Source organism: Cervus elaphus, chromosome 24 (assembly GCF_910594005.1).
Source record: "Cervus elaphus chromosome 24, mCerEla1.1, whole genome shotgun sequence".
In the NCBI taxonomy this organism is placed as follows: domain Eukaryota; kingdom Metazoa; phylum Chordata; class Mammalia; order Artiodactyla; family Cervidae; genus Cervus; species Cervus elaphus.
Genome location: NC_057838.1, coordinates 46,810,803 through 46,828,301, shown reverse-complemented (window position 1 = coordinate 46,828,301; position 17,499 = coordinate 46,810,803). Strand labels below are relative to the sequence as shown.

At 39.8% G+C, this 17,499-nt stretch overlaps 1 long non-coding RNA gene across 2 annotated transcripts; it reads right to left on the bottom strand.

The window, feature by feature from the left end:
• Nucleotides 1–1,507: 1,507 nt before the first annotated feature.
• LOC122682582 lies at nucleotides 1,508–12,992 on the bottom strand. Of its 2 annotated transcripts, none has more exons than XR_006337428.1 (3): nucleotides 12,846–12,992; nucleotides 10,876–11,016; nucleotides 1,508–1,638 (listed from the first exon to the last, which is right to left on the bottom strand). It is a non-coding gene; the product is annotated as an uncharacterized LOC122682582 (long non-coding RNA). The 2 variants fall into 2 exon arrangements; XR_006337427.1 differs by lacking the exon at nucleotides 1,508–1,638 and adding an exon at nucleotides 2,097–2,156.
• Between the last annotated feature and the right edge of the window lie 4,507 nt (nucleotides 12,993–17,499).

Sequence of the window (17,499 nt, the reverse complement as noted above, 5' to 3'; positions counted from 1 at the left end):
AGATAGAACATTTCATTTTCTGGGTCCCTGTGAGATCATTCTACCACAGAGCTGAAATTCCTGATTGCCTATATTTTCAGGTCCTTTTGACATCTCCACATTATTTAAGCTAATCTGAGTGAGTCCTTACCACAGTATGAGCCTCCAAAATAGAACACAGTAATAGGTATCATTTATTGAAGTCCTTACTCTGTACAAAGAGAAAGCATTCAATAAATGATAACTAGATGTTCCACTAGGGAATTGCAATGACTCATAAATATTTTGTCCCTAAGTTCATTACTGCAGTGTTGTTTATTTCGTATTTTTCTTTTTAAAAATGTTTAATTTCCTCTTGATTCTTACAGTCAATTATATAAGAACCAGTTTTGGCTCAGTGTTTGCAATTTTTTTCTACAGTTGCAATGTTCCATCATATCCTCAAAAATATTAAAACTCAGAGAAAATCAAAATCAGCACTAACAATTGAGACTGAGCTCTTCCTTTGACCTAGATACACTCTTTCTGACAAATTAGTGTGTTATTAAAATGTCTTACCTCTGAGGACATCTGCAATCACATTTATTACAAACAGAACTAGGAAGATCTATTAGAAGTTTATACCAGGCTCCATCCTAATAGTATCAAGTCTCTGGTTATGTCTTTTGTCAAACTTTAAAATGGACTATTTATTTCATGATTATTCCTTGTGCTTCTGCACCACTAAACTCCAAGCTGCATAAACCCTGCAAGTGGGTCCACCAGTTTTCTCTCAGTGCCTAACACGTGACAGGTGTTCAATAAATATTGATGGATGTTATGGGCTCAAAGTTTGTATTCCCCACCCCTAATTCTAACTCCTAATATGATGGAATTCAGAGGTGGAAGTCATTAGGTCATGTGATGAAGCTTTGGTAAGTGGGATTGAAGTAAAGTGAAAGTCGCTCAGTCTGACTGTTTGTGTCTCCATGGACTGTAGCCTGCCAGGCTCCTCTGTCCATGGAGTTCTCCAGGCAAGAATACTGGAATGGGTAGCTGTTGTCTTCTCCAGGGGATCTTCCCAACCCAAGGATCAAAGCCAGGTTTCCTGCATTGCAGGCAGATCCTTTACTGTCTGAACCACCGATTGGTGCCCTTATAAAAAGAGGTTAGAGTACTCCTTTGTCCATTTTCCTCCATGTGAAGGTACTAGGAGAAGAGGGCAATCTACAAGCCCGAAGAGGACCCTCGTCAGAACCCAACCATACTAGCACCCTTGTCTCAGACTTCCAGTCTCCAAGACTGTGAGAAACACATTTCTGTTGTTTAGAAGCCACACAGTCTATGATGCTTTGTTATAGCAGGGCAATTAGACTAAGACAGTGAAATTGAATTTCCCTGGCTGTACACTTACAATTAATGTGCTAAGGCAAGGGTCATTTGTATAATTTAAACTAAAATAATAACATGGAAATAGTTAAAGTGGAATAATACATTGAAAATAAAGTAGCTCATTTAGAAAGCCAGTGAAAATAAAAGGAGAAGCAACAAAGCTAGGAATTACTTTATTCTTCATTCCATTGATAAGAACTCTGCCTGTGGCCAAGGGCAAGTAGATGGTTTAATCGGTGAAGTAAGGCAACCACTTTGAATTCATTTAAAACGAGTTTGCTCCATAATCTGTAAAAGAAAACCAAGAAAGCACATAATAAAAATGACAGCCTGATACACCAAAATGACCCCTTTTATCTCAAGACCTTGAGGCATTTTGCAAATGACAATTATCTCTTACATCATCCGCTCTGAGGTAAGAATTATTTTCCCCATTATAACTCAGCCTCCATAAAATTATTCTTTCCCAAAGTCCCAAATCATGGCTGCTCTTTGAATCCCTCACCTCCTGAGAAATGTCTAAGTTAGCACATAAATCACGTTGTTAAAGAAAACTTTAAATCAGGGCAAAAAGTTATATTTGAGCTATCAAGAGACTAAGCTACTTAGAGATTTCAGATTTCAGTAAAACTTCCACAGTGGGCTTACCTGGTGGCTGAGCTGGTAAAGAACCTGCCTGCCAGTGCAGCAGGCACAAGAGACGTAGGTTCAATCCCTGGGTTGGAAAGATCCCCTGGAGAAGGAAATGGCAACCCACTCCCGTAATTCTTGTCTGGAAAATTCCACGGACAGGGGAGCCTGGCAGGCTATAGTCCAAGAGACACAAAGAGTAGGACATGATGGAGTGCGTGTGTGCGCATGCCCATGCGTGTACACACACACACACACACACACACACACACAGAGCAATGAGTGGAAATGAGAATAGATTGGGAGAATTTTAACACAAAAATCTGCTCAATTCTACTTTATATTTTAATGACATTTTCAATATTTGGAAGGCCTTAGAGATGAATTGACTTCAAAACACATTCTGAAATCGTAGGTGATCTGGAGCCAAAATAAAGAATATCTGACCAAGAATACATTCTCAGAGGAATGATAATAAAATCCAAGACTGGGAGAATGTTCCATTTTATTGCCCAGATCCATAGAAATTCACCATGGTAGATCAGACTTTTAATATCTGGTCACAACAGGACATCATTCTTAATGATCCCCAGCTGCAGAGAGTATGTACTTGGAATTTTCATCCCTACCTTTGTGCTATTAGGGAGCCTACGTTTTAGATTTACAGTATTTTTAAACTTCTATTTGCAAGGAATTACAAGCATCAAGAAAAAAAACTTACCAAGATAGTATAAAAACACTCCATAATGCCCTTCACCTAGATTCACCAATTGTTAATGTCTTGCCCTATTTACTTTGTCATTTGTCATGTATAGAATATTTTTCCCAAACCATCTGCAGTTATGTTGCATTCATTATACCACCTTATCCTTAAGTCCTTTACTGTGTCTTCCTAAGAATAAGAACATTCTCTTACATAACTGCTTTATAGTTATCCACTTCAGGTAATTAAACATTAATCAATATTTCTATTCAATCTACTGTTCACATTCCAATTTTGTTGAGTGATCCAATAAGGATCTTTATTGTATTTTTCTTCTACAGTACAGGATTCAGACCAAGATTGCTTATTACATTTTGTTACTATGTCTCCTTTAATTTTGATCAATTCTTCAGGTTTTTTTTTTCCCCATAACAGTGACATTTTTGAAGAACATAGGTACCTTTTTAAATATATTACATAGAAAAAATTTTTGGAGAAATTTAGGTTTAATGATGGTAGTTTTAATTTTTCAGCTAACAGAGTTTTAAAAAATTGAAGTATAGTTGATTTACAATTTTGTGTGTGTTTCACATGTACAACACTGTGTTTCAGTTATATATATACATATATATATGTACATATATATCCTGGAGGAGGAAATGGCAACCCACTCCAGTATTACTGCCTGGAGAATTTCATGGACAGAGGAGGCTGGCAGGCTACAATCCATGGGGTTTCAAAGAGTTGGACATGACTGAAGCAACTTAGCATTCATGCACATATATATATATATACACACCATACTATGATTGTTATATATATAAATATATGTGATTCAGTTTTACATATATATATACTTTTTCAAATTCTTTTCCCTTATAGGTTATCACAAAATATTAATTATAGTTCCCTGTGCTATACAGTAGATCTTGTTTGGTTATCTATTATGTATATATATACAGATAATAGATATATATGTATGTGTGTATTAATCCTAACCATTAATTTATTTCTGCTGAACAACTTTTGATGGTAACTGCAAGGAGAGGCAGGAATTGCATAGCTTCTAATTCAGTCCTATCAGTGAAATTCATAAAAATGCATTCACATGTAATGTGCTAAAGGAGTGCCTGGCACATGGTTACTAGAAAATAAATGTCCTCAAGGGTAGCTTTCTTCCCCTCTCCAAACATGTATGTTCCATGTGATGAGAGTCATATATGAGTCTTGTTGGTAATTTCATCCTAATTATCTAAGATCATGGGTTGATATTGAGTAGACTCAATAAAAAGTTTGCTGAGTGAATGACTGCTGCAGCAATGAGGTGTTAACTAGTATCATCTTTTTCTTTAAAATTTCGGTCACCTAACAAGTGACAAGGCACAAAATAATTGAGCAGGTATTGAAAGCCTTCACCTTCCCGGGAAAATGGGTTTCCCAGCAGGTGTCAAGCATATTCCTACAAAAGAATATCTTATTTATTCCCCAAATGCTTAAAATCCACTGAAGATTGTGTTCTGTTATCTTTAATGGCCATTGTACAAAATTTTCTTCTCTTCTTTGTTCATTCCTTCTCTCCACATGTTAAGATACCTACCAAAAACTCATTAACTCAAATTCTGATAAACTGAAACCTGTGGAGTTTCTGAAATATTCTCTGCTGTCTGAACATGCTAAACAAATTTTAAAAATAAATAAACCGTGTAAGGGTGCTCATTTGGTTTACTTAAGGAAATCAATAGTGCTTTGCTGAGGCACTGTTTATGTACAAGTGATGGGTTAATTGCAAAGAGCTCTATACTATTATTTAGTTAGCAAATTGAGAGGACAGATTTAGGGGACTGTGCATCTGTTTACTTGTTCTTATCCCAACACAACCATGGTTCAACCACAGACCAGATGATTAATGCTCAGTGAGAAGGATCTAGCCCAGGGTCACACAGGTAGTAAGTGGCTCAGATGGGATTTGGATCCAAGTCTTCAAGTCTCACCTTTGCTAGACCACTCTGTGCCCACACAGTTTGAGTCCTGTGGGTTCGTACTACGCTGAGTCTGTGGTAGGCAAATTAAGCCGATCAGGTAACTTCACCAAGAAAAACATTTGGAGAAAGAATTTAAGTATATGCTATTTGAAGGAAATCAACAATGTAGTCCTTGTGGGAAAAGTAGAACTTTGGCCTTTTCCCCCACTTATTTTACAATTGTTTTTATTTTGAAATACAAGGTTGGGTGTGGAGAGTAGCCATTGTAATGTCTTTAGTCTTTAGAGCCTCTTAAAGTACAAACTGCAGCCCTAAGTCCTTTAAAAAGAATAAAATGGCATTTCATTTAAATATATTCTTTTCATCATTTTAGAGAAAGCTTCCTTCACATTAAGATAATGAGCTTTTCCAGCAAAATATGATGGTGAGACACTTTGAATTACCCAACTCGGAGCAAATTTTAAGCAATTAGAACAGCTCCTGAGATAAAAGAAATCACCTGATAAAAAACACGTTATTTGTGTCTAGAGAGAATTACAATGAAGATTTCAGAGTACCATTATTTTCTGATTTTTCCTTGTTTGTCTCCGGTCAGCTAAGGATTGCATTCTTTCTTCATAGATTAAGTGCCCTTCTGAATATTTAATGGCTCACTCAGAGTTGGTTTTTTAATTTCTTTAAAGATGGTTTTGATTTTTTTACTGGGAGCTACAGGGGATAAGTTGTGGGAAGAGTCTGTTAGGCGTATGAAAGGAATTGTATTCACTTTAAAGAAAGAATAATGAAATGATCCATCTACTCATATTTTAAATGCTCCTTTTATATCCATGACTTAGACTGTTCATAAGTATGATTGGTTTCATTTAAGTTACATGCATTTTCTCCTAATTATGCTTCTCAAAAATTATGGGGGAAAAAAACAAGGCATAAACCTTCTTTTGCACTTGACTTACATAAACTGATAAATGACTATTGCAGAATAAACACGTGCTAGTTTGTATTAACTGGAGTGAGATTGTCCAAACTGGTTGGCTGGTGGACAGGCCAAGTGGTCACAGTCATGGAACCTAGATTTACTTAGCAGTTGTTATTTGTAGGTGCTAAGGAAAGCCCTTCACTTTCACCTAATCCTCACCTGAAACCTCAAAGGCAGTGACTGCTATCAGTTTTGTTGGTGAAGACAATGAGGATGGGAAACACTATGCATGAGCAAAAGTCCTAGGGTTAATGATCCCATTCAGCCTGACTCCAGAGACTACACTTTGTGTTGGGTAGATCTCACTGGCACTTGTCACTGGGGAAATTAGAAGACTGTTGAGTAGATTCAACAAGCTAGAGGAAGAACTGTTGCAGGAGTCCAGGTAGAAGATGACGGGAGCTGGGACGAAAAAAAAATTTTTTTTAATTAATTTTTTCTTTCTTTTAACCTGTTCCTCCCATCCTTTACCTGCCACATCTGGCAACCACCAATCAGCTCTTCTCTATATCTATCATCTTGGTTTTTTGTTTTTAGATTCCCCATGTAAGTAAGATCATATGGTATTCACTTAGCATAATACACTCAAAGTCCATTTACGTTGTTGCAAATGGCCAGATTTAATTCTCTTTTATGGCTGAATAATGTTCCACTGTATGTGTGTGTGTGTGTGTGTGTAAAAACATGGGGGCTCATTTTTTTTTTCAAATTAATATTTTTGTTTTCTTCAGATAAATATCCAGAAGTAGAATTTCTGGGTCACATTATGGTTGCATTTTTAATTTTTTTAGGAACTCCCATACTGTTTTCCATGTGTGTGAAAGTCACTCAGTCATGTCTGACTCTTTGCAACCCCATGAACTGTAGCCTGCCAGGCTCCTCTGTCCATTAAATGCTCCAGGCCAGAATACTAGAGTGGATAGCCATTCCCTTCTCCAGGGGATCTTCCCAACCCAGGGATAGAACCCAGGTCTCCCACATTGCAGGCTGATTCTTTACCATCTGAGCTACCAGGGAAGCCGAAGAATACTTGAGTGGATAGCCTATCCCTTCTCCAGCGGAGCTTCCTGACCCATGAATCAAACTGAGGGCTCCTGCATTACAGGTGGATTCTTTAGCAGCTAGGCTACCCAGGAAGCCCACTGTTTTCCATAGTGGCTATACTAATTTACATTCTCTCCAATACTTCTCCACATCCTTGCCAACACTTGCTATTTCTTGTCTTTGATAATAGGCCTACTTACAGGTGTGAGGGGACATCTCATTGTGGTTTTGATTTGCATTTACCTTACGATTAGTGACATGGAGTATCTTTCAGTATACCTGTGGCTATCTGTAAGTCTTCTTTGGAAAAATATCTATTCAGCATCTCTGAAATTAAAAGATGCTTACTCCTTGGAGGAAAGTTATGACCAACCTAGAAAGCATATTAAAAAGCAGAGATATTGCTTTGTCAACAAAGGTCCATCTAGTCAAGGCTATGGTTTTTCCAGTAGTCATGTATTGATGTGAGAACTGGACTATAAAGAAAGCTGAGCACAGAAGAATTGATGCTTTTGAACTGTGGTCTTGGAGAAGACTCTTTTTTTTTTTTTTTTGGAGAAGACTCTTGAGAGTCCCTTGGACTGCAAGGAGATCCAACCAGTCCATCCTAAAGGAGATCAGTCCTGGGTCTTCATTGGAAGGACTGATGTTGAAGCTGAAACTCCAGTACTTTGGCCGCCTGATGCGAAGAGCTGGCTCACTTGAAAAGACCCTGATGCTGGGAAAGATGGAGGGTAGGAGGAGAAGGGGGCGACAGAGGATGAGATGGTTGGATGGCATCACCGACTCAATGGACATGAGTTTGGGTAGACTCCGGGAGTTGGTGGTGGACAGGGAGGCCTGGTGTGCTGCGATTCATGGGGTCGCAAAGAGTTGGACACAACTGAGCGACTGAACTGAAGTAAACTGAACTGAACCTATTTTTTAATTAACTTTTTTTCGGTTTTTGGCTATTGACTTCCATCTGGCTATTCCTGAATTAAATCCTTTTATAATAAACCAGTAACCTAGTAAATAAATGTTTCTGAGTTCTGCGAGCTGCTCTGGCAAATTAAGGAAGGAGGCTGTGGGAACCTTCAGTGTTGGTCAGATGCACAGGTGACAACCTGGACTTGCATTTGGCATCATGAATTATAATCATCAGAACCTCCAGTCTCTAGCCAGCTGGTCACAAGCACAGGAGATAACTGAAGTGGGACAGCAGGGCGCAGATGGGGGCACTCCTGTGGGACTGAACCCTGACTCTGAAACCTGATGCTATCTCTGGGTGTGCAGTGTCTGAATTGAGTTGAATCATAGGACGCCACCTGGTGTCCTGAGAATTGCTTGCTGATATGGGAAGGAGCCCCACCCCTACACACACATTCATACTCTGGAATTAAGTCCAGGAACCCTAAAATACATGGCTAAGACAGGTGGTGGAGAAGGAGCTCTGGAGAAGATCTAATGAAACCCTCTTTTATCTGACTCCATGCTTTTGTTGTTCAGTCACTCAGTCGTGTTCGACTCTTTGTGACCCCATGGACTATAGCATATCAGGCCTCCCTCTCCTTCAACATCTCCCAAAGTATGCACAAACTCATGTCCACTGAATCAATGATGCCATCCAACCATCTCATCCTCTGTCATACCCTTCTCCTCCTGTCTTCAATCTTTCCCAGCATCAGGGTCTTTTCAAATGAGTCAATTCTTCCCATCAGGTGGCCAAAGTATTGGAGCTTCAGCTTTAACATCAGTCCTTCCAATGAATATTCAGGGTTGATTTCCTTTAGGATTGACTGGTTTGATCTCCTTGCAGTCCAAGGCACTCTCAAGAGTCTTCTCCAACACCAAAGCTGGAAAGCATTAATTCTTCACTCTCAGCCTTCTTTATGGTCCAACTCTCTCATCTGTACATGACTACTGGAAAAACCATAGCTTTGACTAAATCTTCTCCAGGGAATCTTCCCAACCCAGGGATCGAACCCACATCTCCTGCACTGCAGGCAGATTCTTTACCATTTGAGCCACCAGGGAAGCCCCTACTCCTTGTTAGAGGAAAGCCAGTTAGAATGAGTGGAGGTCAGAATGGTGACATATTTTAAAAGAAATGATTTCACTATTTCCAAGAAATAGAACCAGGTTATAAAATTATTCCTTCATCTTCCCTCGAGCACTTGCTTAATAAAGAATTAGAAATGATTTGCCATTCAGAAATCAGCTGGACGGCCAATGGTGCTTCTTAAGTGTTTGAAGGTGATTAAAAGCAGTTTGCTTTTGTAAGGTGTTTAAACAGTCCCTCTGAAAATCTTGTTAAACTCTTCAGTTGCTTCCCTTTTCTTTAAAAAAGGGGAAAACATAAACTCTGTTGAGAGTTGAGCCTTTCTGTGTCCCAATTAATGAAGCTTTACTCAGTTAAGAAATATTGACTGGCTGTATTAGCATGCATCTTCCTCTGGGGTCAACAGAGGCACCTTTCACCAGGCATTTAAACCTTAGCTGATGTTAGTGACTATTTTAACGACCACTCCAGTTAGCATTTTGCATTCTGCCAAATAGACTAATGGCGTGAGGGTGGGGATAAGGGACAAAGTCTCATAGCCTGCTTTGCCTAGAAACAGACCCCAGATCATGGAACTATGTCGTGATGGAGGTATTTCCTCTGATGTGTTGACTATCTTCACACGCCAGACTTCCACACACACTGTCTCCTTTAGTCCCCACAACCAGCAGACATGGATTATATTTCAGCTTTCCCTTTTGCAGATGATAGAACCCAAATATTAAACCTGTATATCCAACTCTCTGTTGGCCATCTTCACCTGTACCTTCCCTGAATAAAAGCCCAAACAACTCTATTTTTTTTAAAACCTCCTTTTTTTTTTGAGGGGGTCAGGAATCAATTCATCCATCAACAGTTAGAAATCTTGACTCATTTTTGATTCTTCCTTCTGTCTCTGTTTTTAAACCTTGCATAATCTAACAATTGCCAGCTGTTAATGGTTTCATTCCTACATATTTCTGTACAGTTGACCCTTGAACAGCACAGGTTTGAACTGCATGTTTCTACTTTATGGGGATATTTCTCAATAGTAAATAATATAGCAGTACATGGTCCTCTGTTGGTTGAATCTGTGGCTGCAGAACCACAGACATGGAGGCCCAACTGTAAATTATACATGGATTAACACCAGTGTTGTTCAAGGCTGATGGCTGCTTCCTCCAAGAACAACAGTTTTTCTTTCCCTGCGTCTACGGTCACCCATTCAAAGACTTCTTCCTCTTCTGCAACTGAATCTCTCTCTCCCTCCCTCTTACAAGGATACTGTGATAACACTAAGAGCTCACCCAGATAACCTCCCTGTCTCAAAGTCCCTAATCACATCTGCAAAATCCTTTTTGCCATGTCAGGTGACTTCACAGGTTCAAGGGATGAGGACATGGACATCTTGAGGGGCTAAGCCCTCCACATCCTCCTTGCCTTGCTCACCTTGTCCTCACTTCTCACCTCCTCACTGGTCTCTCTGTCTTTAGGGTAACCCATCCTCCCTTTCTGCCACCTGTGAGCAGTGGCTCCCCGACACAGATCTGTTAACTGAACCCTGGGGGACAGCTAACAGGACACATGCCTGGGTTCTACCTCTAGAGATTCTGAGTCAGAAAGTCCAGTGGATCTGTATTTTTTAAATCCACCAGCATACTGGTTTAAATAAGTAAATGAGCAAACAAAACTTTATACTTGGATGACAGTTCCAAAATTTCAACATAGGGGTAAGTCAGAAGTTCGTTTTGAGGAACAATCTCATAGGGGACTTACCTGAGACTGTGTTTACATAGCAAACATGTTATGTTTACATTGATTGCATGTTACAGATCAATGAAAATAGCAAGATTTTCTAAAGATGCTTTTCTGCAGATATTACATTACTTAAAAAAATTGTTTTAGTAGAGGAGTGATTTTTAACCCTTCCTTCCTCCTGCCACACCTTATCACCTACTATTTCTCGAGGTCACTGATACCCAAGGGAGTTTGGGAACCTCTGATTCTCAGACTTCTTAAGGACAAGTATTTAGTCTCCGCCTCCTAGAATTCCGGTTACTCAGCATTCAATTACTATGCTAAGTGCACAATTCTTCAAATTAATGGAATTTGCTAGTACAAAATCCAAGTACAAAAGCGTTTGTTAAGTTTTTACTAAAAGACAACCTACTTTGATGAGAAACTGAGACGGAGGATTAAAGGAGAACCATAAACACCCAGGCTGTTCGGAGGTCTGGTGAGCATTTTCTGTTGAAGAGTGTTACCAAGGCTGGTTGGTGGTGATGCATTTCGAGAGTGGATCCAAACACTCCTGGGAAGTGAAAAGCCAAGCAGATGTGTGTTATTTGTATCTGTCCAGATATGGAGTATACAGATTATACCTAGCACGTAGCACTTCTAATGGGCCCTCAGGCGCTGTTCTGATCACTGTATATGTATTAGCATGCTTCACCTCATGTAATTTGTATCATCTCATTTAATTTTCAGAAGACCTTAATAACTCACTCACTCACACACACACACACACACACACACACACACAAACACTTAAGAATGGTGAATCAGTGTGGTTAAATACCTTTGCCATGGTCACACAGCTAGGGAGTAGGTCATTAAATGCAAGCGCCCTGGTTGCAGAAGTTTTACCCTCCACACTGCACTGCCCAGAGATGTCAGCTGTGTCACCAGGCATAGTACAAGAGAGACAGAAGAACAGGCCCTAAGTGCATGGTCTAGTTAGGTAGAAAGGACACAAACACAAAAACATTCTGAGGCCATGACAAATAATTCAATACAAACAGACCTGTGCCCTGAAGTCTTATGGAGGGCAAGTGATTTGTCCAAGATCAAGCCAGTAAATAGCACAGTTGAGAACAGAATCCATGTGTATCTGAGACCAGATCCAGGTACTTTCAAATGGAATGAGGCTATCTAAAGCAGGAGCCAAGGGAAGGTACAGCAAGGGCATTTTATTTACTCTTGGGCTAAAAAAGGCCTGGCTTTATTATTATAAAAATTTTTTTGTGTACAGTTCAGTGATTTTCATTCAGTTGACTGAGTTGTATAACTATCATCGAAATACAATTTTTATAACATTCTCATCACCCCTTTAAGCTCCCTCATTCCCATGTACAGTTAATTTCTGTTTCTATCTCCAGTCACAAGCAACCTTTTGTGTACTTCCTATAGATTTGCTTTTTTCTGGACATTTCATACAAGGGGAATCACACAATATGTGACCTTTTGTATTGACTGCTTTCATTTAGCATAATGCTTTTTAGGTTAATCAGTGTTGTAGCATATATCAGTACTTTTTGCAGCTAAATAATATTTCGATCTATGGATATATCACATTTTGTTTATCCATTTTATTCATTTGCCAGTTGACAAATCTTTGAATGTTTCCCAGTTTGGGGCTCTTAAGAATAATGTCGCTACGAACAATCATGCACAAGGTTTTGTGCAGATGTTTACATTTCTCTAGGGCACATGCCTAGAAATAGAATTGCTCAGTTGTGGTAATCTTGTTTACTTTTGAGTATGTTTAATTTTTAAGGAACTGAACTGAACTGAACTGAAGGCCTGACATTTAAGCAAAGATATGAAGATGAAAAAAGAAAGAGCCAAGGAAAAAGGAAGGGACAATGTTCTAGACAGTGGGTAAAGCACCAGTTTCTTTATTCCTGATGGGATACCTATAAAGTAATAACTATTGTATTTTGCATCTTAAACCCAAGGCAAAATAGTGTTATCAAAGGAAAACTGTCAGTTTCTTGAAGGTGATAAATGAGCCTACATCACAGTTAGGTTGCGTTTTCTCAGTCTGGTTTAAACAATTCTGTGAGAAATCATTTAAAAAAGAAGAAGAAAGAAAGAAACACCCCAAACTAAAGCAAGGAACAAACACGCAAGCAAATGAAAAACCAAAATGCTGGCCATGATAGTCTGATAAGAGAAAGGCACAAGTCAAAAGTAAGAATCTATACTACTCCTTAGAGCCTGTGTTTTTCTGTGTTTCAGTGAGTTAATCTCTTCACATGCATAGCAGTAGTATTTGCACAGACTGAAAGCCACAGCTCTGCTTGTACTGCTTCCCAGAAGATAAATTGTGTTTAGCAAAATGCAGGAAAATAATCATACCCAAGCCATCTTTCTCCAATATGCTGTCTTCCTGTTTGTCAGCTTTAGCCAAAGTTGTTTTGTGTGTCTGTATGTTTTCCCTCTTCGTGTGCTTTTCTGCTCAAGACAGAGCACATATTCAGGGCCCTGGCAGTTGTGCATACAATACACTGGTTAATCCAAGGTGACCTGCAGGTTTCAACTTTGTTTGCGAAGGCAGCTGCCGTACAAAGAGCGAGGTAATTACGACATTACAAACCATGGACATAAAGTTGGAGAGCTGATTTCTAAAAGGCCCAAAGAGAGTTTTTACTTCTTAGCTTATGACCAGAAGTTCATGGCACATTAAGTTTTCCATTTGAAAGCTAAGAGAATCCCTTGCCACCGCTTCTAACTTCTCAAAGTGATTGGAGAGAGAAAATGTCAGGATTTCTCTTGATGAGAAAAGTGCTCTTCAAGTGGAGTGATAGAATGCCAGCTTTATCTCTGTACTTTAAGACTGAATAGGAAGCAGAGATTGGAGTTTTATCTGGACGGAGATCAGTGACGGCCTTTTTTTTTTTTCATCACCTACTTAAAATTCATGTCCCTGACTTCTGGATATGGCCCATTCATTTTCCTTTGTGAAGTTCTCACATAGTTTGCTTGTTCTGAGACCATCACCATGCCCTGGGGGTAGGCACATGGTCCAGACGTGACCCTTTGGAACAATGCGTATACCTGGTCACAGTATTGGGTTCAAGAATGGGCATGTGACCTCCTAAGCTGGGCTGATGAGAAGTCTAGAACTTTTGCTTAAACAGTCAGGAGAAAGGTGCCCTCTTTCCTTTGGATTGTTAGGCTGGAAGAATTTAAGTCTAGAGGTGCTAATAAATATCTTCTCTAGTTTAAAGGAGCAATCCTATCTGTAACAGGACAAAATAATAGCTGAGAGAAAGAAGTAGAACCCAGATATGAGGGAAGACAGTGTCCATCTGTGCTAAAATCTATAGCTTCTAGACTAGTCTATTATTTGAACCAGTCATTTCCTTTGTGTGTGTTTGGATAGAGGGAGGATTTTGTTACCTGCAATAGAAAAACAACAACAAAAACCCCACCATTCTGACTGATTTAGGGGTCACCCAAAACTGTGTTTAGTACTAAAAGAAAGTGGAATTTCTCCATACCTTAAACCCCAACTCTGAATCAACAAAGGAATTTGGGGAAAAGTCTCAGCATATGAATTTAGGTTCAGCTTCTATTGTGGCTTAGCTGGTAAAGATACTGCCTGCAATGTGGGTGACCTGGGTTTGATCTCTGGGTTGGGAAGATCCCCTGGAGGTGGGAAAGGTTACCCACTCCAGTATTCTGGCCAAGGGAATTCCATGGACTGTATAGTCCATGGGATTGCAAATAGCGGATACAACTGAGCAACTTTCACTTTCACTTTCTACATAAGTGCCATACATAAAAATTTCAGCAAGTTAAACCAGAAAGAATCCCAGAAAGCTTGTGACCTAAAAAGGTGAAGTTACTGTCCCAGGGTTGTCTGTTGTGGTATAACTGAAGTGCCATGACGTTGGAGTCCTCCACTCTCTTTGACTATCTTTTAGTGAAACAAATTTCAAAATGTAAGCTCCTGCATATATGTGGATTGTAATATCAACTTGGGCTTCCCAGGAGCCTAAGTGGGTAGAGAATCTATCTGCTAATTCAGGAGACGTGGGTTTGATCTCTGGGTCAGGAAGATCCCCTGGAGAAGGAAATAGCAACCCACTCTAATTTTCTTGCCTGGGAAATCCTATGGACAGAGGAGACTGGAGGGCTACAGTACATGGGTTTACAAAGAGTTGGACACAACTTAGTGACTAAACAATAACAGTGTTAACTTATGGACAGTGGTCAGCTTTTTATAAATGAAATAGAATAGATAACATCAGAATATATCACATGTTAGAAGAGAAGAGTAAGTAGTATTTAGTGAAGTTTTGTTTAAGTTGTATATTTAAAAATATGTATATATCCAAGTATACATAGAAATCAGTACAGTGAATCACTGAATCTGACATGAACTATGTGCTTGTATTGTGGTTCTTAGAGTTTGAAAACCTCTTGAATGCATGCTTGGGTTTCTTTTATGAGCACGTTTATATTTGAAAGGAATGGGGGGAGTATGTTTTTCATAACAGCAAAGGGTTCCTGGTCTCCCAAGCTAGCCTATTCCGGAGGGCAGGGATTCTAAGGAAGGTTCAGAGCCTGGGTTGTGAGCACAACAATTTCCCTGTTTGTCTTCCCCATCACTGAGCTACCAGCAACCAGAGCATTCTTTTGGAACGCTTTTGGAATTCTTTGGGGGATGAAAGTGCTGTATAAAATAAAGTCTGGTCTGTTTATGGATGTAATTCCCTGTGCCCAGAGATCAGGACGAGCGCTGCGGTCGGAATTACACTGCATCTGATTCTCATTAACTGCCCATGATTTCTCCCCTGGATCCCGCGGCTCTGCCCTTTCTGAATTACTGCGCACATGGTTGGCTTCCGCAGATTGCTCAACCCGGGTCATCTGCGATCCAGTCCGCCGTTCCGGTAGAACCGACGCTGCAATTTGAGTGGACCTATATCAGAAGTGCTTTCGACATGAAAATTCTGTCTAATGATTAAAGAAACTTCCTGAGCTCAATGCTGCTGACTTTACAGAGTTTATTACCAAACGCTGTGGGGAAGGGGTAGATTAGATTTCTTTGGCCTGGAGACAGAAAATTGGACAATACATGTTTATTACCAAAACTGGGACAGCAATCAAGGCCTATCTCAATCCCTGTTTAGTACTGAAAGAGTGTTGCACACTTTTTTTTAACCTAATAATTACTTACTTCAGTTCAGTTCAGTTCCGTCGCTCAGTCGTGTCCAACTCTTTGCAACCCCATGGACTGCAGCACGCCAGGCCTCCCTGTCCATCACCAACTCCCAGAGTCTACCCAAACTCATGTCCATTGAGTCGGTGATGCCATCCAACCATCTCATCCTCTGTCGCCCCCTTCTCCTCCTACCCTCCATCTTTCCCAGCATCAGGGTCTTTTCAAGTGAGCCAGCTCTTCGCATCAGGTGGCCAAAGTATTGGAGTTTCAGCTTCAACATCAGTCCTTCCAATGAACACCCAGGACTGATCTCCTTTAGGATGAACTGGTTGGATCTCCTTGCAGTCCAAGGGACTCTCAAGAGTCTTCTCCAAGACCACAGTTCAGAAGCATCAATTCTTCTGTGCTCAGCTTTCTTTATAGTCCAACTCTCACACCTATACATGACTACTGGAAAAACCATAGCCTTAACTAGACGGACCTTTGTTGGCAAGGTAATGTCTCTGCTTTTTAATATGCTATCTGGGTTGGTCAAAACTTTCCTTCCAAGGAGTAAGAGTCTTTTAATTTCATGGCTGCAGTCACCATCTGCAGTTATTTTGGAGCCCCCAAAAATAAAGTCAGCCACTGTTTCCACTGTTTCCCCATCTATTTGCCATGAAGTGACAGGACCAGATGCCATGATCTTAGTTTTCTGAATGTTGAGCTTTAAGCCAACTTTTTCACTCTCCTCTTTCACTTTCATCAAGAGGCTCTTTAGTTCTTCTTCACTTTCTGCCATAATGGTGGTGTCATCTGCATATCTGAGGTTATTTATATTTCTCCTGGCAATCTTGATTCCAGCTTGTGCTTCCTCCAGCCCAACATTTCTCATGATGTACTCTGCATATAAGTTAAATAAGCACAGTAACAATATACAGCCTTGACTTACTCCTTTTTTTATTTGGAACCAGTCTGTTGTTCCGTGTCCAGTTCTAACTGTTGCTTCCTGACCTGCATACAGGTTTCTCAAGAGGCAGGTCAGGTGGTCTGGTATTCCCATCTCTTTCAGAATTTTCCACAGTTTATTGGGATCCACACAGTCAAATTACTTACATAGTCTTGCTATATACCATTCATGTTCTCAATGCTGTTATGTCATGCAATCTTCCTGTGGACTCTATCAGGGTGGGCTCAGTGATGCTGAGTAAGGAACAGCTCTCACATTTCAGTGTTTAAAACTACAGGTGTTTACAAAACTGCAATGAGGTACCACCTCACACATGTCAGAATGACCATGATTAAAATATTTACAATTAACAAAAGTTCCAGGTGGTGTAAAAAAAAAAGGAACCACCCCCTTTACTATTGATGGGAATGTAAAGTGGTACAGCCATTGTAGAGAATAGTATGGAGGCGCCTCAGAACGTTAAAATAGAATTGCCATATGATCCAGTGATTCCATTCCTGGATGTAAATCCAAACAGTTCAGTTCAATTCAGTCACTCAGTCGTGTCTGACTCTTTGTGACCCCTTGGACTGCAGCACGCCAGGCCTCCCTGTCCATCACCAACTCCTGGAGTTTACTCAAACTCCTACAAATCAAAAAGAAAAATGCATCCCAATGTTCATAGAAGCATTGTTCACAATAGCCACGACATGGAAACAACCTAAATGTTAATCAACAGATAAATGGTTGAAGAAGATATAGTTTACATATACAATGGAATATTACTCAGCTCTAAGAATGAAATAATGCCATTTGCAACAACATAGGTGGACCTAAAGAGAAATAATGGTTGAGTGAAATAGTCAGAAAGAGAAAGACAAATACCACATATGACACAAATATGTGGAATC